The sequence below is a fragment of the Dipodomys merriami genome, unplaced genomic scaffold (assembly GCF_024711535.1).
Source record: "Dipodomys merriami isolate MVZ:Mamm:240054 unplaced genomic scaffold, mDipMer1.0.p SCAF_47, whole genome shotgun sequence".
NCBI classification, from domain to species: domain Eukaryota; kingdom Metazoa; phylum Chordata; class Mammalia; order Rodentia; family Heteromyidae; genus Dipodomys; species Dipodomys merriami.
In genome coordinates this window covers 8,115,320-8,139,886 of record NW_027206035.1, presented here as the reverse complement: position 1 = coordinate 8,139,886, position 24,567 = coordinate 8,115,320, and positions in this window count along the sequence as shown.

Here is a 24,567-nt window from a genome sequence, read left to right as displayed (position 1 = left end):
CCCTCACCTTCACCCTAATTCTAACCGTACACAAACCTAACTCTCACCCTAATCCTAACCCTAACCCTAAACTTTACACTAACCCTCATCCTCACCCTAACCCTAACCCTATGCCTCATCATCATCCTAATCCTCAACTAACCCTTGCACAGAAACATACCCCTAACCTTAACCCTATCCCTAACACTCACAATAACCCTAACCCTCACCCTCACCGTAACCCTAACTTTAACCCTAACCCTAACCCTCACCCTAACCCTAACACTAACCCTCACCCAAAGCCTCAACCGAAACCAAACCCTAACCATAACCCTCACCATAACCCTAACCCTAACCCTCAATCTCACCCTGATCCTCACCCTTACTCTAAACCTACCCCTCACACTAACCCTCATTCTAATGATAACCCTAAACCTAACACTCACACTAACACTAACCCTAACCCTAAACCTCACCCTCAACCTCACCCTCAGCCTAACCCTAACCCTAATCCTAACCCGAAACCACACCCTCACCCTAATTCTAACCCTAACCCTAAAACCTTTATCTCACCCTAATCCTAACACTCACCCTAAACTTCACCCTCACCCTAATCCTCACCCTAGCCCTACCACTAACCCTTACACTAACCCTCACCCTCACCCTCATTCTGACCCTAACCCTAACCCTAATCCTAACGCTAATGCTCACACTCACCTTCACCCTAATTGTAACCCTACCCAAACCTAACCCTCACTCTAATCCTATCTCTAAACCTAAACTTTACCCTAACCCTCATTCTCACCCTAAACCTAACCATAAACCTCACCCTCATCCTAACCCTCACCCTAAACCTTACCCTCACCGTAACCCTAACCTTAACCCTAACCCTAAACCTCACACTAATCCTAACCCTCACCCAAACCCTAAACCTCACCCTAACCCTCAACCTAAACCTAACCCAAACCCTGAACCTCACCATAACCCTAACACTAACGGTCAATCTCACCCTGATCCTCACCTTAACCCTAACCCTACCCCTCACCCTAACCCTCATCTTAACCCTAACCCTAACCCTAAAACTCACCATAACATTAACCTTAACCCTCAACCTCACCCTCAACCTCAACCTCATTCTAACCCTAAACCTAACACTAATCCTAACCCTAAACCTCACCCTCACCTTAATTCTAACCCTAACCCTAAAACTAAACCTCACCCTAACTCTGTCACCCTAAACTTCACCCTCACCCTAATCCTCACCCTAACCCTACCACTAAACCTTACCCTAACCATCACCCTCACCATCATTCTGACCCGAACCCGAACCCTAATCCTATCCCTCACCCTCACACTCACCTTCACCCTAACGGTAACCCTACACAACCCTAACCCTCACCCTTATCCTATCCCTAAACCTAAAGTTTACCCTAACCCTCATTCTCATCCTAAACCTAACCCTAAAACTCATCCTCATCCTAACCCTCACCCTAACCATTACCCCTACCGTAACCCTAAACTTTAACCTAACCCTAACCCTCACACTAATCCTAACCCTCACACTAACCCTAACCCCAACCTTCACCCTAACCCTCAACCTAACCCTAACCGAAACCCTAACCCTAACCATAACCCTAACACTAACCGTCAATCTCACCCTGATCCTCACCCTAACCCTAAATCTACCTCTCACCTTAACCCTCATCCTAACCCTAACCCTAACCCTAAAACTCACCCTAACACTAACCCTAACCCTCAATCTCACCCTCATCCTCACCCTAAACCTAAACCTACCCCTCACCCTAACCCTCATCTTCACCCAAACCCTAACCCTAACACTCACACTCACACTAACCCTAACCCTAAACCTCACCCTCAAACTCACCCTCAGCCTAAACCTAAAACAAAACCTAATCCAAACCCTAAACCTCACCCTCACCCTAATTCTAACCATAACCCTAAAACCTTAATCTCACCCTAACCCTAACTCTCACGCTAAACTTCACCCTCAGCCTAATCCTCACCCTAACCCTACCACTAACCCTTACCCTAACCCTCACCCTCACCCTCATTCAGACCTGAACCCGAACCCTAATCCTAACCCTAACCTTCACACTTACCTTCACCTTAATTGTAACCCTACCCAACCCTAACCCTCACCCTAATCCTATCCCTAAACCTAAAATTTACTCTAACCCTCATTCTCACCCTAACCCTAACCATAAACCTCACCCTCATGCTAACCCTTACCCTAAACCTTACCCTCACCGTATCCCTAACCTTAACCCTAACCCTAAACCTCACACTAATCCTAACCCTCACCCTAACCCTAACCCTAACCCTTAACCTAAACCTAACCCAAACCCTAAACCTCACCATAAACCTAACACTAACCGCCAATCTCACCCTGATCCTCACCCTAAACCTAACCTACCCCTCACCCTAACCCTCATCTTAACCCTAACCCTAACCCTAAAACTCACCCTAACACTAACCCTAAACCTAAACCTCACCCTCAACCTCACCCTCAGTCTAACCCTAACCCTAACACTAATCCTAAACCTTAACCTCAACCTTACCGTAATTCTAACCCTAACCCTAAACCTAAACCTCACCCTATACCTAACACTCACCCTAAACTTCACCTCACCCTAATTCTCACCCTAACCCTTACACTCACCCTAAACTTCACCCTCACGCTAGCCTACCACTAACTCTTACCCTAACCCTCACCCTCACCCTCATTCTGATCCTAACCCTAACCCTAATCCTAACCCTAACCTTCACACTTTCCTTCACCCTAATTGTAACCCTACCCAACCCTAACCCTCACCCTAATCCTATCCCTAAACCTAAAATTTACTCTAACCCTCATTCTCACCCTAACCCTAACCATAAACCTCACCCTCATGCTAACCCTTACCCTAAACCTTACCCTCACCGTATCCCTAACTTTAACCCTAACCCTAACCCTCACACTAATCCTAACCCTCACCCTAACCCTAACCCTAACCCTTAACCTAAACCTAACCCAAACCCTAAACCTCACCATAAACCTAACACTAACCCTGATCCTCACCCTAAACCTAACCTACCCCTCACCCTAACCCTCATCTTAACCCTAAAACTCACCCTAACACTAACCCTAAACCTAAACCTCACCCTCAACCTCACCCTCAGTCTAACCCTAACCCTAACACTAATCCTAAACCTTAACCTCAACCTTACCGTAATTCTAACCCTAACCCTAAACCTAAACCTCACCCTATACCTAACACTCACCCTAAACTTCACCTCACCCTAATTCTCACCCTAACCCTAACACTCACCCTAAACTTCACCCTCACGCTAACCTACCACTAACTCTTACCCTAACCCTCACCCTCACCCTCATTCTGACCCTAACCCTAACCCTAATCCTAACCCTAACCCTCACACTCACCTTCAACCTAACTGTAACCCGACACAACCCTAATCCTATCCCTAAACCTAAACTTTATCCTAACCCTCATTCTCACCCTAACCATAAACCTCACTCTCATCATAACCCTCAACCTAAACCTTACCCTCACTGTAACCCTAACCTTAACCCTAACCCTAACCCTCACACTAATCCTAACCCTCACCCTAACCCTAACCCTAACCCTCCCCCAACCCTCAACCTAAAGCTAACCCAAACCCAACCCTCACCATAACCCTAACACTAACCGTCAATCTCACCCTGATCCTCACCCTAAACCTAAGACTTCCCCTCACCCTAACCCTCATCTTAACCCTAACTCTAAACCTAAAACTCACCCTAACACTAACCCTAACCCTCAACCTCACCCTCCACCTCACCCTCAGTCTAACCCTAACCCTAACCCTAATCCTAACCCTAAACCTCACCCTCACCCTAATTATAACACTAACCCTAAACCTAAACCTCACCCTAACCCTAACACTCACCCTAAACTTCACCCTAATCCTAATTCTCACCCTAACCCTAACACTAACCCTTAACCTAACCCTCATCCTCACCCTCATTCTAACCCTAACCCTAACCCTAATCCTAACCCTAACCCTCACCTCACCTTCACCCTAACTCTAAACCTAACCCAACCCTAAACCTCACTGTAATCCTATCCCTAACCCTAAACTTTACCCTAAACCTCATTCTCACCCGAAAACTATCCCTAACCCTAACCCTCACCCTAACCCTCACCCGAACACTAACGCTAACCCTCACCCTCACCGTAAACCGCACCCTAACCCTGACCCTAACCCTAACCCTAACTTTCACACTAATCCTAACCCTAACTCTAACCCGAACCCAAAATTTCACCCTAACCCTCCCCCTAACCCTAAAACTAACCCAAACCCTCACCCTGACTCTAACACTAAGCCTAACCCTCACGCTCACACTAACCCTCACCATGACCCTAACACTAACCCTAAACCTAACCCTCAACCACACCCTAAAACTCATCCTCAAAAGAATCATCACCCTCACCGAAACATTACCCTACACCGAAACCTCTCCCTAACCCATCCCTAACCTTCAACGTAAATCTAACCCTCACCTCATGCTCAACCTCACCCTAAGCCTACCACTCACCGCAACCCTAAACATAACCCTAACCCTCACCCTAACCCTAACCGTAACCCTAACACACAACCTCACCCAAACTCTCACCCTAACCCTAACCCTCAACTTAACCCTTAGCCTCATCATCACCCTAACCCTCACCCTAAACCTAACCCTCACCCACACCCTAACTCTCACCTTCACCTGAAAACCCACCCTCACACTAAACGAAACCCTAACCCTAAACATCACCCTAACCCTAACCCTCACCGTAACCCTAACCCTAAACCTCACACTAACCCTAACCCTAACCCTCACCCTCACCCTCACCCTAAGCCTAAACTTAAACCTAACAGTAACCCTAAACCTAACTCTCACCCTCACCCTCACACTAACGCTAACCCTAACCCTAACCCTAACCATAACCCTCATGATTACCCTAAACCTAACCCTCACCCTCACCCTCACCCTTACCTATCCCTCACCCTCACTCTCACCCTAACCCTAACCCTAATCCTAACACTAACCCTCACCCTCACCCTAAGCTTAACGCTAACCCTCACCCTCACCCTCACACTCACCCTAACCCTAACCCTCACCCTAAACTTAACCCTGACCCTCAACATCTCCCTAACGCTCACCATTACCCTAACCCTCAACCTAACCCTAACCCTCACCAACACCCTAACACTCACCCTCAACCGAACACTCACCCTTACACTTATGAGCAACCTCACCCTAAACCTCACCCTAACTCTAACCCTCACCATCACCCTAACCCTAAACCTCAACCTAACATTAATACTCACCCTCAGCCTCACATTCTCCCTAAGCCTAACCCTAAACCTATCACTAACCCTAAACCTAACTCTCACCTTCAAGCTGACCCTAACGTTAACCCTAACCCTAACCCTCACCCTCACTCTCACCCTAAAAGTAACCCTAATCTTAAACCTAACCCTAACCCTCACCCTAAGACTAACCCTAACCCTAAACCCAACACTCACCCTAACCCTAACCCTCACCCTATCTCTAACCCTCACCCTGAACCTAACCCAAACCCTAAACCAAACATAGTCCTAACTCTCAACCTAACCCTCACCGTAACTTTAACCCTAACCCTAAACCTCACCCTACGCCTCAGCCTTACCCAAACCCTAACCCTATCCCTTACATCACCCTATCCTTCACCCTAACCCTTATCCACACCCTAACCCTGACCCTAACTCTAACACTAACCCTCACACTAATCCTAACCCTAACCCTAAATTGCACCCTAAACCTCACCCTCACCCTAACCCAAACCCTAACCCTAACCCTAAACCTAATCCTTACCCTCACCCTCACCCGAACCCTCACTGTCAACCTAACCCTCACCCTAACCCTAACCCTCAACTACAACCTAAACCTCACCCTCACCCAAACCCCCATCCTCACCCTAATCCTAAACAACACCCTAAACCGAACCCTCATCCTAAACGTAATCCTAACCCTAACCCTAAATTGCACCCTAAACCTCACCCTCACCCTAACCCAAACCCTAACCCTAACCCTAAACCTAATCCTTACCCTCACCTCACCCTCACCCGAACCCTCACTGTCACCCTAACCCTCACCCTAACCCTAACCCTCAACTACAACCTAAACCTCACCCTCACCCAAACCCCCATCCTCACCCTAACCCTAAACAACACCCTAAACCGAACCCTCATCCTAAACGTAATCGTAACCCTCACCCTAAACCTAACCCTCACACTCGACCTCACCATAAGCCTAACACTGACCAAAACCCTAACCCTAACCCTAACACTCACCCAAACCCTAACAATAACCCTCACACTCAACCTAACCCTAACATTCACACTAAACCTAACTCTAACCATCAACCTCACCCTAACCTTCATCCTAAACCTAACTCTCAACCACACCCTAACCCTCACCCTCACCCGAAGACTCACCCTCACACTAACACACACCCTCACCCTAAACATCAACCTAAACCTAACCCTCACCCTAATCCTTACCCTAACCCTCACCCTAACACTCACCCTCACCCTAACCCTAACCCTTACCCTAACCCTATCCCTCACCCTCACCCTAACCCTAACCCTAACCCTAACTTTCACCTTAATCCTCATCCTTGCCCTAACTGTATCCCTGACCCTCACCCTAACCTTAACCCTGGCCCTAACCCTAACACTAAACCTAACCCTCATCCTAAGCCTAACCCTAACCCTAACTCTAATTTTAACACTCATCCTATTCCTAACCCTAACACTCACCCTCACCCTCACCCTCAGCCTAACACTAACCGAACTCTAACCCTCACTCTCAACCACACCCTCACCCTAACCTTAATTCTAACCCCAACCCTCACCCTAACTCTAACGCTAACCCAAACCTAACCCTCCACTAAGCCTAACCCTAACAATAAACCTTACCCTAACCCTCACCCTCAACAGAAACCTGATGCTAACCCTAACCCTCACCGTCACCCTCACCCTTAACCCTAACAATAACCCTAACCCTCACGCTCAACCTAAACCTCACTCTAACCCTATTACTCACTCTAACCCTGAGCCTAACCCTAACCTTAACCCTCACACTAATCCTAACCCTAAACATATCCCTAACCCTAAATTTCAGCCTAACCCTCACCCTAAACCTAAACCTAACCAAAAACCTCACCCTAATATTAACCCTAATGCTAACCCTCAGCCTCATCCTAACCTTCACCATCATCCTAACCCTCACCCTAACCCTAACACTCAACCACACCCTAAACCTCACCGTCACCCGAACCCTCACCCGAACCCTAACCCTTAACATCAACCTAAACCGAACCCTCAACCTAACCCTAACACTAACACTCACACTAAATCTAACCCTCACCCTCATCCTCACCGTCATCCTAAGACTTACCCTTACAATAAACCCTAACCCTAACACTAACAGTCAACCTAACCCTAACCCTCACCGTAATGCTCAACGTCACCCTAACCCTCACCGTCATCCTAACCCTCAACCTAAGCCTAACCCTAAACATAACACTAACCCTAAACCTAAATCTCACACTCACCCTCAACCTTACACTAACCCTAACCCTAACCCTAACCCTAACCCTCACCCAAACAATCACCCTAAACTTAACCCTAACCCTAACCCTCACGCTAACCTTCACCCTCACCCTAACCCTATCCCTCACCCTCACCCTCAAATTAACCTAAACCTAAGCCTCACCCTCACCCTAACGCTAACCCTCACCCACACCATAACCCTTACCCGCATCCGAACACTCACCCTCACACTAACCCACACCCTCACCCTAAACATAACCCTAACTCTAACCCTCACCCTCACCCTCACCCCTACCCTAAGCCTAAACCTAAAACTAATACTAACCCTAAACCTAACTCTTACCCTCAGCATCTTCCGAAGGTTAACCCTAATCCTAACCCTAACCCTCACCCTCTTCTTCACCCTAACCCGAACTCTAACCCTCTCCCAACCCTAATCCTAACATTAACCCTCACCCTCTTCCTCACCCTAAACATAACTCTAACCCTCACCCTATCCGTCACCCTTAACCCAACACTATTCCTCACCCTCACACTCACCCTAACCCAAACCCTAACCCTAACCCTAACCCTAAATCTAAACCTCAACCTATGCCTAACCCTAACAATAAACCTAACCTCACCCTCACCCTAATCCCAAACCTAACCCTCTCCCTCACCCTCAGCCTAACACTTACCCTAACTCTAAAACTCACCTGCACCCTTACACTCATCCTAAACTTAAAGCTCACCCTAACTCTTACCCTCACCTTCACCCTCACCCAAACCCTAACCTAAACCTCAAACAATGCCTATCCCTAATCCTTATCCTCAGCCTAACCCTAAAGCTAACCCTAACCGTAACCCTCACACTAACCCCAACCCTCAACCTAACCCTAATCCTCACCCTCACCCTAACACTCAACCTAACCCTTACCCGTAGCCTAACTATAATTCTAACCCTAACGCTAACCCTCAAACTAAACCTAACCCTCACCCTAACCCTAAGCCTAACCTTAACCCCCAGGCCCAACCTCAACCTCACCCTAAATATAACCCTAACCCTAATCCTAATCCTAACCCTAACCCTCACCCTCACCCTAAGCCTAAACCTAAACCTACTACTAAGCCTAAACCTAACTCTCACCCTCAACCGCACCCAAAGCTTAACCCTAATCCTAACCCTAACTCTCACCCTCTTCCTCACATTAACCCTAAACCCAAACCTCACCCTATATCACCCTCACCCTAACCCTATTCCTCACCCTCACCCTCACCCTAACCCTCACCCTAACCCTAAACCGAAACCTAACCCTCAACCTATGCCTATCCCTAATCCTAAAACTAACCCTCACCCTCACCCTAATCCTAAACCTAACCCTCTACTTCACGTTCACCCTCAGCCTAACACTTACCCTAACCCTTACCCTCACCCGCACCCTCACCTTCACCCTAACCTTCAGCCTCACCCTAAACCTCAGCCTCACCCTCACCTTCACCCTAACGCTAACCCTAAACCTCACACCATCCCTAAACCTAATCCTTATCCTCAGCCTATCCCTAAAGCCAGCCATAACTCTAACCCTCACACTAATCGTAACTCTCAACCTAACCCTAACCCTCACCCTAACAGTAACCTTCACCCTAACTCTTACCCACAACCTAAACATAACGCTAACCCTAACCCTCACACTAAACCTAAACATCACCCTAACTCTAACCCTAAGCCTAAACTTAACCCTCAACCCAAACCTCAACCTTACCCTCAGCCTAACCCTAACCCTAATCCTAATCCTACCCTAACCCTCACCCTCATGCTCACCCTAAACCTAACCCAACCCTATCCCTCACATAACTCTAAAGCTAACAATAACCCTAACCCTAAACGTAATGCTAAACCACACCCTAAACCTAAACCTAACCCTAAGCCTCACCCTAAACTTAACCCTAGCTCTAAACCTCTCCCTAACACTAACCCTAATCCTCACCCTCACCCTAACCCTAACACTAACCCTAACCCTCACACTATACCTATCCCTCACCCTCACCTTAATCCTCACCCTAAATCTTAACCTCACCCTCACCCTTACCCTCACATTAAGCCTCACCCTCATGCTCACACTAAACCTAACCCTCACATAACTCTAAAGCTAACAATAACCCTAACCCTAACCCTAATGCTAAACCTCACCCTAAACCTAACCTTAACCCTAAGCCTCACCCTAAACTTAACCCTAACCCTAAACCTCTCCCTATCTCTAACCCTAATCCTCACCCTCACCCTAACCCTAACCCTAACCCTAACCCTCACACTAAACCTATCCCTCACCCTCACCCTAATCCTAACCCTATATCTTACCCACACCCTTACCCTTACCCTTACACTAACCCTAAGCCTCAACCTAACCCTAACCCTAACCCTCACCATCAACCTCACCCTCAGCCTAACCCTAACCCTCACTCTAATCCTAACCCTAACTCTCACCCTCACCCTCACCCTAACACTCAACCTCACCCTCACCCTCACCCTCACCCTAACACTAACCCTAACCCTAACCCTCACACTAAACCTAACCCCCATGCTAACCCTAACCCTACCACTAAGCCTAACACTCTCACTAACACTTATCCTAATCCTACACCTCACCCTATCCTTAAACCTAAGCCTAAACTTCATCCTCACCATAGCCCTCAGCTAACAATAACCCTATCCCTAACCCTCACATTCACCGTCACCCCAACTCTCACGCTAACACTAACACTCAACCACAACCTAAACCTCACCCTCACCAGAACTCTCACTCTCACCCTAATCATAAACATCACCCTAAACCGAACCCTCACCCTAACTCTAACCCTAACCCTCACCCTAAACCTAACCCTCCCCATTACCCTCCCCCTCCTCTCCCCCTAAGCATAACCCTCACCCTAATGCTCACCCAAAACCTAACCCTTACCCTAACCTTAACCCTAACACTCAACCTATCCCTAACCCTCACCCTAATCCTAACTTTAAACCTCAACCTCACCCTAAACATCACCGTCACCCTAACCCTCACCCTAACCCTAACCCTAACCCACACACTAAGCGTCACACTCACACAAACACTCACTCTCACACTAATCCACAACCTCACCCTAAACATCACCCTAATCCTAACACTCATCCTAACCCTAACCTTAACCCTCATTTTACGCTAACCCTATCCCTCACCCTCACCCTAACCCTAAACCTAAACCTAACCCTAACCCTCATCCTAAGCGTAACCCTATCCCTCACCCTAACCGTCACCCTAAACCTAACCCTAACTTTCACCTTAATCCTCACCCTTAACCTAACCCTAAACTTCACCTACACCGTCACACTCACGCTAACCCTCACCCTCACCCAAAACGTCACGGTAATTCTAACCCTCACCCTAACCCTAACCCTAACCCTCAACCTTACCCTAACACTCAAACTCAACCTAATCCTCACCCTAAACATAGCACTAACCCTTACCTAACCCAAACCCTCACCCTCAACCTAACCATCACAGTCAATATAGCCGTCACCCTAAGGCTAACCTTAAGCCTAACCATAACCCTAACACTAACCCTCACCCTCACCCTCACCCTAAGCTTCACTTCAACCCTTACCCTCACCCTAAATCTCACAATAACCCTAACTCTAACCCTAACACTAAACCTAAACCTAACCCTCATTCTAAACCAAACCCTAACCCTAACCCTAACCCTAAACAGCACCCTAACGCACACCCTCACCCTAAACCTAATCCTCACCCTCATCCTAACCCTCACACTAATCCTTACCTTCACCATAACTCTAACCCTACAACTAAAATTAAGCCTAACCCTCACACTAACCCTAAACCTACCCTAAACCTAACCCTAACCCTCACACTACCCCTCATCCTGACCCTAATACTCACCCTAACCATAACCCTAAACCTAACCCTCATCCTCACCCTAAGCCTCACGGTTACCCTATCCCTCACCCTAACCCTAACACTCACCCACCCTCTAACCTTCAACCTCACCCTCATCCTCACCCTAAAATTCACCCTCACCCTAACACTTAACTTCACCCTAACCCTCACACTAACCCTAAACCTCACTGTCACCCTCACTCTCACGGTCACCCTCACCCTAAAACTAACCCTCACCCTCACCCTAACCCTTATCTTCAACCTAACCCTCAACCTAAACCTAACCCAAAACCTAACCCTTACCATAACCCTAACACTAACCGTCAATCTCACCCTGATCCTCAGCCTAACCCTAAACCTACCACTAACCCTAACCCTCATCTTAACCCTAACCTCTCCTCTAACCATCAAGCTCACCCTAATGCTCACCATAACCATAACCATAACCTTTACCTAAGCGAAACCCTCACCCTCACCCTCACCTTAAACTAAACCCTCATCCTAACCCTAACTTTAACCCTAACACTTACCCTAACCCTAACACTAAATCTCACCGTCACCCAAACCCTAAAACTTACCCTAAACCTTATCCTCACCCTAACCTAAGCCTAACACTAAAGCAAACCCTAACACTCACACAAACCCTAAGCCTAACACTAAACGTAACCCTGAACCTAAACCAAACCCTAACCCTAACCTTCACCTTACACCTCACCATAACCCTAACCCTAACCCAAACACTCACCCTAAACCTAACCCTAACCCTCACCCTCAACCTAACCCTCAACCTCGCCCTCACCTTCACCCTCACTTTAATCCTAACCCTACCACTCACCGTAACACTCATCCTAACCCTAACCCTAAGTCTAACACTAAATGTAACACTAACCTTAACCTTTCCCCTCACACTCACACTCACCCCTCAGCCTATCCTAACTCTCAACCTAACCCTTACCCTCACCCTACCCTAACCCTAACACTAACCCTCACCCTAACCCTAACATTCACACTACCCCTAACCCTTACACTAACCCTAAACCTAAACTTAAACCTCACCCTAACCCTTCCCCTCACCCTAACCTCACCCTAACCCTAACCATAACTTTAAACCTCACCCTCACCCTAACACTCACCCTATCCCTTAGCCTAAACCTAACCCTCAATCTCACCCTAACCCTAAACCTAACCCTCACCCTAAACCTCACACTCACCCTAACCCTCACCCTCACCCTAACCCTAACGTTAACCCTAACCCTAACCCTAACACAAACCCTAACCCTCACCCTAACACTAAACCTAACCCTCACCCAAACCCTCAATCTAAATATAAACCTAACCCTAAACCTCACCATAAGCCTAACCCTAACCCTCAATCTCACGCTCATCCTCACCTTAACCCTAACCCTACCCCTCACCCTAACCCTCATCAAAACCCTAAACCTTACCCTAAGACTCACCCTATCATTAACCCTAAACCTAAACCTCAGGCTCAATCTCACCCTCAGCCGGACCCTAAACCTAACCCTAATCCTAACCTTAAACTTCACCTGCACCCTAATTCTAACCCTAACCCAAAACCTAAACCTCACCCTAACCCTAACACTCACCTTAAACTTCATCCTCCCCCTAATCTCACCCTAACCTTAACACTAACCCTTACCCTAACACTCACCCTCACCCTCATTCCAAACCTAACCCTAACCCTAATCCTAACCCTAACACTCACCCTCATCTTCACCCTAATTCTAAACCTAACCCAACCCTAACCCTCACCCTAATTCTATCCCTAACCCTAAACGTTACCCTAAACCTCATTCTCACCTGAATCCGAACCCTAACCATAACCCTCACCCTAACCCTCATCCGAACACTAATGCTAACCCTAAACCTAACACTCACCCTAAACCTCAGCCTAACCCTTACCCTCACCCTAACCCTGACCCTAACCCTAACCCTAACCTTCACACTAATCCTACCCAAACCCTAACTCTAACCCTATATTTCACCCTAAACCTCCCCCTAACCCTAAACTTAACCAAAAACCTCACCCTAACTCTAACCCTATCCCTAACACTCACGCTCATACTAACCCTCACCTTCAACCTAACCCTCACCCTAACCCGAACCCTCCACCAAACCATAAAACTCACCCTCACCCGAAACATCACCCTAAACTGAACGCTCTACCTAACAATAACCCTAACATTCACCGTAAATCTAACCCTCACCTAACCCTCACCCTCACCCTAAGCCTAACACTCACCTTAAACCTAACCGTAACCCACACCCTAACCCTAAACCTAACCTTAACCCTAACCCTAACCCTCAACCTAAGCCTAAACCTAACCCTAAACTTAACCCTCACCCTCACCCTAACCCTAACACTACCCCCCACCCTACACTCACCCTAACCCTAACCCTAATTCTAAACCTCACCCGCACCTAACACTCAAGCTAACCCTTAGCCTAAACCTAACCCTCAAACTCACGCTAACCCTAAACCTAACCCTCACCCTAAACCTCACACTCACCGTAACCCTCACCCTCACTGTAACACTAACTTTAACTGCAACCCTAACCCTCACCCTAACCCTCAAGCTAAACCTAACCGTAACCCTAAACCTCACGATAACCCTAAACCTAACCCTCAATCTCACCCTCATACACATCCTAACCCTAACCCTTTCCCTCACCCTAACCCTCATCCTAACCCTAACCCTCACCCTAATCCTCACCCTAACCCTACCACTAACCCTTACCCTAACCCTCACCCTCATCCTCATTCTAAACCTAACCCTAACCCTAATCCTAACCCTATCCCTCACCTTCACCTTCACCCTAACTCTAACCCTAACCCAACCCTAACCCTCACCCTAATGCTATCCCTAAACCAAAACTTTACCTCACCATCACCCTCACCATAATTCTAACCCTAAACCTAAAACTGAAACCTCACCCTAACCCTAACACTCACACTAAAATTCACCCTAACCCTCATTCTCACACTAACCCTAACCCTAAACCTCACCCACATCCTAACCCTCATCCTAAACGATACCCTCACCGTAACCCTAAAATTAACCCTAACCCTAACCCTCACCGTAACCCTAACACTCACACTAAAATTCACCCTCACCATAACACTCAACCTAAACCTAAGCCTAACCTTAACCATCATCATAACCCTAAACCTAACCCTCAATCTCACCCTCATCCTCACCCTAACCCTAAACATAACACTGACCCTAACACTAACCCTAACCCTAAACATCACCCATAACCTCACCCTCAGCCTAACCCTAACCCTAACCCTAAACCTACCCCTAAACCTGAATCTCACCCTAATTCTAACCCTAACCCTAAAACCTAAACCACACCCTAACCCTAACACTCACCCTAAACTTCACCCTCAACCTAATCCTCACCCTAACCCTACCACTAACCCTTATCCTAACATTCACCCTCACCCTCATTCTAACCCTAACCCTAAACCTAATCCTAACCCTATCCCTGACCCTCACCCTTCACCCTAATTCTAACCCTATCCAAACCTAACCTTCAACCTAATCTTATCTCTAACCCTAAACTTTACCCTAAACCTCATTCTCACCCTACCCCTAACCCTGAGGCTCAACCTCAACCTAACCCTCACCCTAACCCTTACCCTAACCATACGCCTAACCTTAACCCTAACTCTAACCCTCACACTAACCCTAACCCTCACCCTCACCCTAAACCTTACCCTCACCATAACCTTAACTTTAACCCTAACCCTAACCCTCAATCTAACCCTAACACTAACCCTAACCCTGACCCTCACCCTCACCCTAACCCTCAACCGAACCCTAACCAAAACCCTAACCCTCAACATAACACTAAAACTAACCGTCAATCTCACCCTAATCCTCACCCTAAACCTAACCCTACCCCTCACCTTAACCCTCGTCATAACCCTAACCCTAAAACTCACCATAACACTAACCCTAACCCTCAATCTCACCCTTATCCTCACCCTAACCCTAAACCTACCCCTCACCCTAACCCTCATCCTCACCCTAACCCTAACCCTAACACCCACACTAACACTAACCTTAACCCTAAACCTCACCCTCAGAATAACCCTAAACCTAACCCTAATCCTACCCATAAACCTCACCCTCACCCTAATACTAACCCTAACCCTAAAACCTTAATCTCACCCTAACCATAACTCTCACCCTAAACTTCACCCTCACCCAAATCCTCAGCCTAACCCTACCACTAACCCTTACCCTAACCCTCACCCTCACCCTCATTCTGATCCTAACCCTAATCCTAATCCTAACCCTAACCCTCACACTCACATTCACCCTAACTGTAACCCGACCCAACACTAACCCTCACACTAATCCTATCCCTAAACCTAAACTTTACCCTAACCCTCATTCTTGCCCTAAACCTAACCATAAACCTCACCCTCATCCTAACCCTCACCCTAAACCTTACCCTCACTTTAACCATAAACTTAACCCTAATCCTATCCCTCACAATAATCCTAACCCTCACCCTAACCCTAACCCTAACCCTCACCCAAACACTCAACCTAAACCTAACCCAAAACCTAACCCTTACCATAACCCTAACACTAACCGTCAATCTCAACCTGATCCTCACCCTAACTCTAACCCTACCCCTCACCCTAACCCTCATCTTAACACTAACCCTAACCTTAAAACTCACCCTAACACTAACCCTAACCCTAAACCTCACCCTCTGTCTAAACCTAACCCTAACCCTAATCCTAACCCTAAACCTCACTCTCACCCTAATTCTAACCCTAACCCTAAACCTAAACCTCACCCTAACCCTAACACTCACCCTAAATTTCACCCTCACCCTAATTTTCACCCTAACCCTAACACTAACCCTTACCCCAACCCTCACCCTCACCTTCATTATAACCCTAACCCTAACCCTAATCCTAACCCTAACCCTCACCCTCACCTTCACCCTAACTCTAACCCTCACCCAAAACAAACCTCACCGTAATCCTATCCCTAACCCTAAATTTTACCCTAAACCTCATTCTCACCCGAAACCTAACCCTAACCCTAACCCTAACCCAAACCCTCACCCAAACACTAACACTAACCCTAAACCTCACCCTCACCCTAAACCTCACCCTAACGCTGACCCTAACCCTAACCCTAACCTTCACACTAATCCTAACCCTAACCCGAAATTTCATCCTAACCCTAACCCTAAACCTAAACCTAACCCAAACCCTCACCCTAACTCTAACCCTAACCCTAACCCTCATGCTCACACTAACCCTCACCATCACCCTAACCCTCACCCTAACCCTAAACCTCAACCATTCCCTAAAACTCATCCTCAAACGAATCCTCACCCCCACTCGAATCATCACCCTACTCGGAACCCTCTCCCTAACCCTAACCCTAACCCTCACCATAAATCTAACCCTCACCTCACCCTCATCCTCACCCTAAGCCTACCACTCACTGTAAACCTAACCCTAACCCTAACCCTCACCCTAACCCTAACCGTAACCCTAACACTCAACCTCACCCTAACCGTCACCCTAACCCTAACCCTCAACTTAACTCTCACACTCACCATCACCCTAACCCTCACACTAAACCTAACCCTCACCCACACCATAACCCTCACCTTCACCTGAAAACTCACCCTCACACTAAACGAAACCCTAACCCTAAACATCATCCTAAACCTAACCCTCACCCTAACCCTAACCCTAAACCTCACCCTAACCCTAACACTAACCGTAACCTTCACGCTCACCCTAAAACTCACCCTAACCCTTATACTCACTCTAACCCTGACCCTAACCCTAACATTAACCCTCACACTAATCCTAACCCTAAACATAACCCTAACCCTAAATTTCACCCTAACACTCACCCTAACCCTAAACCTAACCCAAAACCTCACCCTAACCTTAACCCTAATACTAAACCTCAGCCTCATCCTAAACCTCACCATCACCCTAACCCTCACTATAACCCTAACACTCAACCACACACTAAATCTCTCCGTCACCAGAACCCTCACCCAAACCCTAACCCTTAACATCACCCAAAACCGAACCCTCAACCTAATCCTAACACTAACCCTCACACTAAATCTAACCCTCACCGTCATCCTAAGCCTTACCCTCACTCTAAACCTAAGCCTAACACTAACACTCACCCTAACCCTAACCCTCACCCTCACACTAACCCTTACGCTCAACCTCACCCTAACCCTCACTGTCATCCTAACCCTCACCCTAAGCCTAACCCTAAACCTAACACTAACCCTAAACCTAAATCTCACACTCATCCTCACCCTTAAACTAACCCTAACCCTAACCCTCACCCTCACAATCACTCTAAACCTAACACTAACCCTAACCCTCACCCTAACCTTCACCCTCACTCTAACCCTATCCCTCACCCTCACCCTCACCCTAACCCTAACCCTAACCCTAAACCTAAACCTAACCCTCAACCTATTCCTAACCCTAACACTAAACCTAAACCTCACCCTCAACCTAATCCCAAACCTAACCCTCTCCCTCACCCTCACTCTCAGCCTAACACTTACCCTAACTCTAAACCTCACCTGCACCCTCACACACACCCTAAACTTAAACCTCACCCTAACTCTCACCCTCACTCTCACCCTCACCCTAACTTTAACCTAAACCTCATACCATGCCTAACGCTAATCCTTATCCTCAGCCTAACCCTAAAGCTAACCCTAACCCTAACCCTCACAGTATCCCTAACCCTCAACCTAACCCTAACCCTCACCCTCAACCTAACACTCACCCTAACCTTTACCCACAGCCTAACCGTAACTCTAACCCTAATGATAAACCTCAAACTAAACCTAACCCTCACCCTAATCCTAAACCTAAAACTAACCTTAACCCTCACCCACAACCTCAACCTCACCCTAAACATAACCATAACTCTAACCCTAACCCTCACACATACCCTAAGCATAAACCTAAACCTAGCACTAACCCTAAACCTAACTGTTACCCTCACCCTCACAAGAAGGTTAACCCTAATCCTAACCCTAACTCTCACCCTCTTCCTCACCCTAACCCTAACCCTAACCCTCACCTTATCTGTCACCCTCACCCTAACACTATTCCTCACCCTCACCCTCACCCTAACCCTAACCCTAAACCTAAATCTAACCCTCAACCTATGCCTAACCCTAACACTAAACCTAACCCTCCCCCTCCCCCTAATCCTAAACCTAATGCTCTCCTTCACCCTCAACCTCAGCCTAACACTTATCCTAACACTAAACCTCACTTGAACCCTCACCCTCCCCCTAACCTTAAACCTCACCCTAACTCTCACCCTCACCCTCACCCTCACCCTCACCCTAACCTAATCCTAAACCTCACACCATCACTAACCCTAATCCTTATCCTCAGCCTAAACCAAAAGCTAAGCCTAACCCTAACCCTCACACTAACCCTAAACCTCAACCTAACCCTAACCCTCACCCTCACACTAACCCTCACCCTAATCCTTACCCACAGCCTAACCGTAACTCTAACGCTAATGCTAACCCTCACACTAAACCTAACCATCACCCTAACCCTTACTCTAAGCCTAACCTTAACCCTCAACCCCAAACTCAACCTCACCCTAACCCTAACCCTCATCCTCACTCTAAACCTAACCCTCACCTCACCCTCACACTCACCCTAAGCCTAAACCTAAACCTAAACCTACTACAAACCCTAAACCTAACTCTCACCCTCACCCTCACCCGAAGGTTAACCCTAATCCTAAGCCTAACCCTCACCCTCTTCCTCACACTAACCCTAACCCTAAACCTCACCCTATCCGTCACCCTCACCCTAACCCTATTCCTCACCCTCACCCGCACCCTAACCCTCACCCTAACCCTAAACCTAAACCTAACCCTCAAACTATGCCTATCCCTAAACCTAAACCTAGCCCTCACCCTCACCCTAATCCTAAAGCTAACCCTCTCTGTCACCCTCACCTTCAGCCTAACACTTACCCTAACCCTAAACCTCAACAACAACCTCATCCTCACCCTAAACCTCAGCCTCACCCTAACCCTCAGCCTCACCCTCACCTCACCCTAAACCTAACCATAAACCTCACACCATCCCTAACCCTAATCCTTATCCTCAGCCTAACCATAAATCTAACCCTATCCCTAACCCTAAAACTAACCCTAATCCTCAACCTAACCCTAACCCTCACCCTCACCCTAACCTTCACCCTAACTCTTACCCACACCATAAACAAAACTCTAACCCTAACCCTAAACCTCACACTAAACCTAACCGTCAACCTAACCCTAAGCGTAAGCCTAAACTTAACCCTCACCCTCAACCTCAACCTTACCCTTAGCCTAACCCTAACCCTAAACCTAATCCTAACCCTAACCCTCACCCTCTTTCTCACCCAAAACCTAACCCTAACCCTAACCCTCACATAACTCTAAAGCAAACAATAACCCTAACCCTAACCCTAATGCTAAACCACACCTAAACCTAAATCTATCCCTAAGCCTCACCCTAAACTTAACTCTAACACTAAACGTCACTCTAAACCTAACCCTAATCCTCACCCTCACCCTAACCCTAACCCTAACCCTAACCCTAACCCTCACACTAAACCTATCCCTCACCCTCAACCTAATCCTCACCCTAAATCTTACCCTCACCCTCACCCTTCCCCTCACACTAACCCTCACCCTCATGCTCACACTAAACCTAACCCTAACACTAACCCTCAAATACCTCTAAAGCTAACTATAAACCTAACCCTAACCCTAATGCTAAACCACACCCTAAACCTAAACCTAACACTAAGCCTCACCCTAAACTTAACCCTAACCCGAAACCTCTCCCTAACCCTAACCCTAATCCTCACCCTCACCCTAACCCTAACCCTAACCCTAACCCTAACCCTTACACTAAACCTATCCCTCACACTCACCCTAATCCTCACCCTAAATCTTACCCTCACCCTCACCCTTACCCTCACACTAACCCTAACCCTCAACCTAACCCTAAACCTAACCCTCATCATCAACCTCACCCTCAGCCTAACCCTAACCCTCACTCTAAACCTAATCGTAACCATCACCCTCACCGTCACGCTAAACCTCAACCTCACTCTCACCCTCACCCTAACACTAACCCTAACCCTAACCCTCACCCTAAACCTAACGCTCACCATAAAACCCCAACCCTCAACTTCACCCTAACCCTAAACCTAACCCTAACCCTAACCATCACCCTAACCCTCTCCGTAACTGTAATACTAACGCTAACACTCACCATCACCCTCAACCTCACCCGAAACCTTAGCCTCACCCTAACCCTAACCCTAAACATACCCCTCACACTAAACCTAACCTTCACCCTGACACAAACCCTAACCATAACCCTAACCCTCACAATAAACCTAACCATCATGGTAACCCTAACCCTACCCCTGAGCCTAACACTCACACTAACCCTAACTCAAATCCTACACCTCACACTATCCGTAACCCTAACCCTAAACAACAACTTCACCATAGCACTCAGCTAACACTAAACCTAATCCTCACCCTAACCCTAACACTAAACCAGACCCTAATCCTCACCCTCACCAGAACCCTCCCCCTCACCCTAATCATTAACATCACCCCAAACCGAACCCTCACCCTAACTCTAACCCTAACCCTCACCCTAAACCTAACCCTCATTCTCACCCTCACCCTGCCCCTAAGATTAACGCTAACCCTAACCCTAATCCTCACCCTAACCTTAAACCTAACACTCAACCTATCCCTAACCTTCACCCTAATCCTAACCCTAAACCTCCACCTCACCCGAAGCCTCACCGTAACCCTAACCCTCACCCTAACCCTCACCCACACCCTAACCATCACACTCACCCAAACACTCACTCTCACACTAACCTACACCCTCACCGTAAACATCACCCTAACTCTAATCCTCACCCTAACCCTAACCCTATCCCTCACCCTAATGCTAAACCTATCACTCACCCTCACCCTCACCCTAATCCTAACCCTAACCCTAACCCTCACATAACTCTAAAGCTAACAATAACCCTAATCCTAACCCTAAACCTCACCCTAACCCTAACCCTAAACCTCACCCTATCCCTCACCCTTACCCTAACCCTCACCCTAACCCTAACCCTAACACTAACCCTCACCCTCACCCTAATCCTCACCCTAGACCTTACCCTCACCCTCACCATTTCCATCACACTAAGCCTAACCCTCAACCTAACCCTAAACCGAACCCTCATCATCACCCGTACCCTCAGCCTAACCCTCAGCCTAACCCTAATCCTAACCCTAACCCTCACTCTCATCCTCACCCCAACTCTCAACCTCACCCTCACACTCACCCTAACACTACCCCTAACCCTAAACCTCACGCTAACCCTAAAGCTCACCCTAAACTTAACCCTAACCCTCACCCTCACCCTCACCCTAAACCTAAACCTAACCCTATAATTCACCCTCACCATAACTCTCATCTGAACCCTTACCCTCACCCTAACCCTAACCCTCACACTAATCCTAACCCTCATGCTAACCCTAACCCTACCTCTGAGCCTAACCCTCACACTAGCCCTAACACTAATGCTATACCTCACCCTATCCCTAACCCTAACCCTAATCCTCAAACTCACCCTAGCCCTCAGCTAACAATAACCCTAATCCTAACCCTCACCCTCACCCTCACCCTAACACTCAACCAAACCCTAACCCTCACCCTGAACCTAACTCTCAGGCTAACCCTAACGGTAAAACCCACCCTCCCACTAACCCTCACTCTAACCAAAACACTAACTCTCACCCTAAACCTACGCCTCACAACAACAATATCTCTAAGCCTAAGCATCACCCTCACCCTAACCCTCACGCTAAAACTTACCCTCACACTAACCCTCACCCTAACCTTAAACTAATTTTCACCTTAATCCTCACCCTTACCCTTACCCTATCCCTAACCCTCATCCTAACCCTAACCCTTACCCTAACCCTAACCCTCACCCTAAGATTAAACCTAACCCTAACTCTAACCCTCACCATCACCCTAAACCTAACCTTAAACCTCACTCTCAACCTCACCCTCAGCCTAACACTAACCCTAACCATAAACCTCCCCCTCCCCCTCCCCCTAACCCTAACACTAACCTTACCCTCACCCTCACCCTCACTCTCACTCTCACCCTAACCTAACCCTAAACTTCACACTATCCTTAAACTTAATCCTTATCCTCACCCTATCCCTAATACTAACCCTTACGCTAACCCTCACACTAACCCTAACCCACACACTAACCCTAACCCTCACCCTCACCCTCATGCTAACCCTCACCCTAACCCTTACCCTCAGCCTAACCCTAACTCTAACCCTAACCCTAACACTCACCCTAAAACTAACCATCACCCTAACCCTATCTGTAATCCTCAAACCCACACTCAGCCTAACCCTAACACTAACACTAATCCTAACCCTAACCCTCACGCTCAGGCTCATCCTAAACCTAACACTAACCCTAACCTTCAGCCTAACTCTAAAGGTAACAATAACCTTATCCCTAATCCTAACCCTAAACCTCACCGTAACCCTAATCCTAACCCTAAACCTCACCCTAAACCCAGCCCTAACCCTAACCCTCACACTTACCATAACCCTAATCCTCACCCTCACCATAAACCTAACCCTAACCCTAACTCTCACACTAAACCAATCCCTCACCCTTACCCTAACCCTCACCGTAACCCTAACTCTAATCCTCACCCTTACCCTAATCCTAATACTAAACCTTAACCTCACCCTCGCCCTTACCCTCAAACTAACGCTAAACCTCACCCTAACCCTAACCCTCACCCTAATCCTCACCCTAATGCTAATACTTACCCTCACTTACCCTCACCCTAAACCTAAACCTAACCCTCACACTAACCCTAACACTCACCCTAACCCTAACCCTCACCCTAACCCTAACCCTCATTCTGAACCTAACCCTAAACCTCACCCTAACCCTAAACCTAACTCTCACCCTAACTCTCACCCTAACTCTCAACCTAACCCTCACCCTAACCCTATCCCTAACCCTAACACTAACCCAAACCCTAGGCCTCACCCTAACCCTAACTCTAAACCTCAGCCTCACAAATAGACTAACCCTCACCTTAACCCGACCTCTCAGCCTCACCCTAACACTCACCTTCACCCTAAAGCTCACCGTAACCCTAACCCTCAGCCTAACCCCAACCCTAACCCTCACCCTGACCCAAACCCTCACCCTAACCCTCACCGTCACCTTAATCCTCACCCTAACTCTACCTAACCCAAACCCTCACCCTCACCCTAAACTTCACCCTCACCCTAGCCCTCACCCTAACCCTATCCCTAAACTTAACCCTTAAACTAAACCTAATCCTCACCCTAAACCTGACTCTCACCCTAACCCTCACCCTAAACCTTACCCTCACCCTAACCATAACCCTAACCCTAAACTTCACCCTAACCCTCAACCTAACCCTAACTCTAACCCAAACCCTCGCCCTTACCTTAAACCACACCCTAAACCTTACACTCACCCTAACCCTAAAGCAAACCCTAACCCTCCCACTAATCCTAATCCTCACCCTAAACGTAACCCTAACCCTCACCGTCACCCTAACCCTCACCCTAACCCTAACCATCACCCACACCCTAACCCTCACCCAAAACTTCACCCTCACCCTATCCCTCACTCTCACCCTAACCCTCACCCTGACCCTAAGCCTCACCCTAACACTCACCTAATCCTCACCCTAAACATAACCATAACATTTACCTAACCCAAACTCTCGCCCTGACCCTCACCATAAAACCCACCCTCACCCTATACATAACCCTAACCATACCCCTCACCCTAACCCTCATCCTAACCCTCACCCTAACACGAACCCTAACCCACACCCTCACCCTAACCCTCACCGT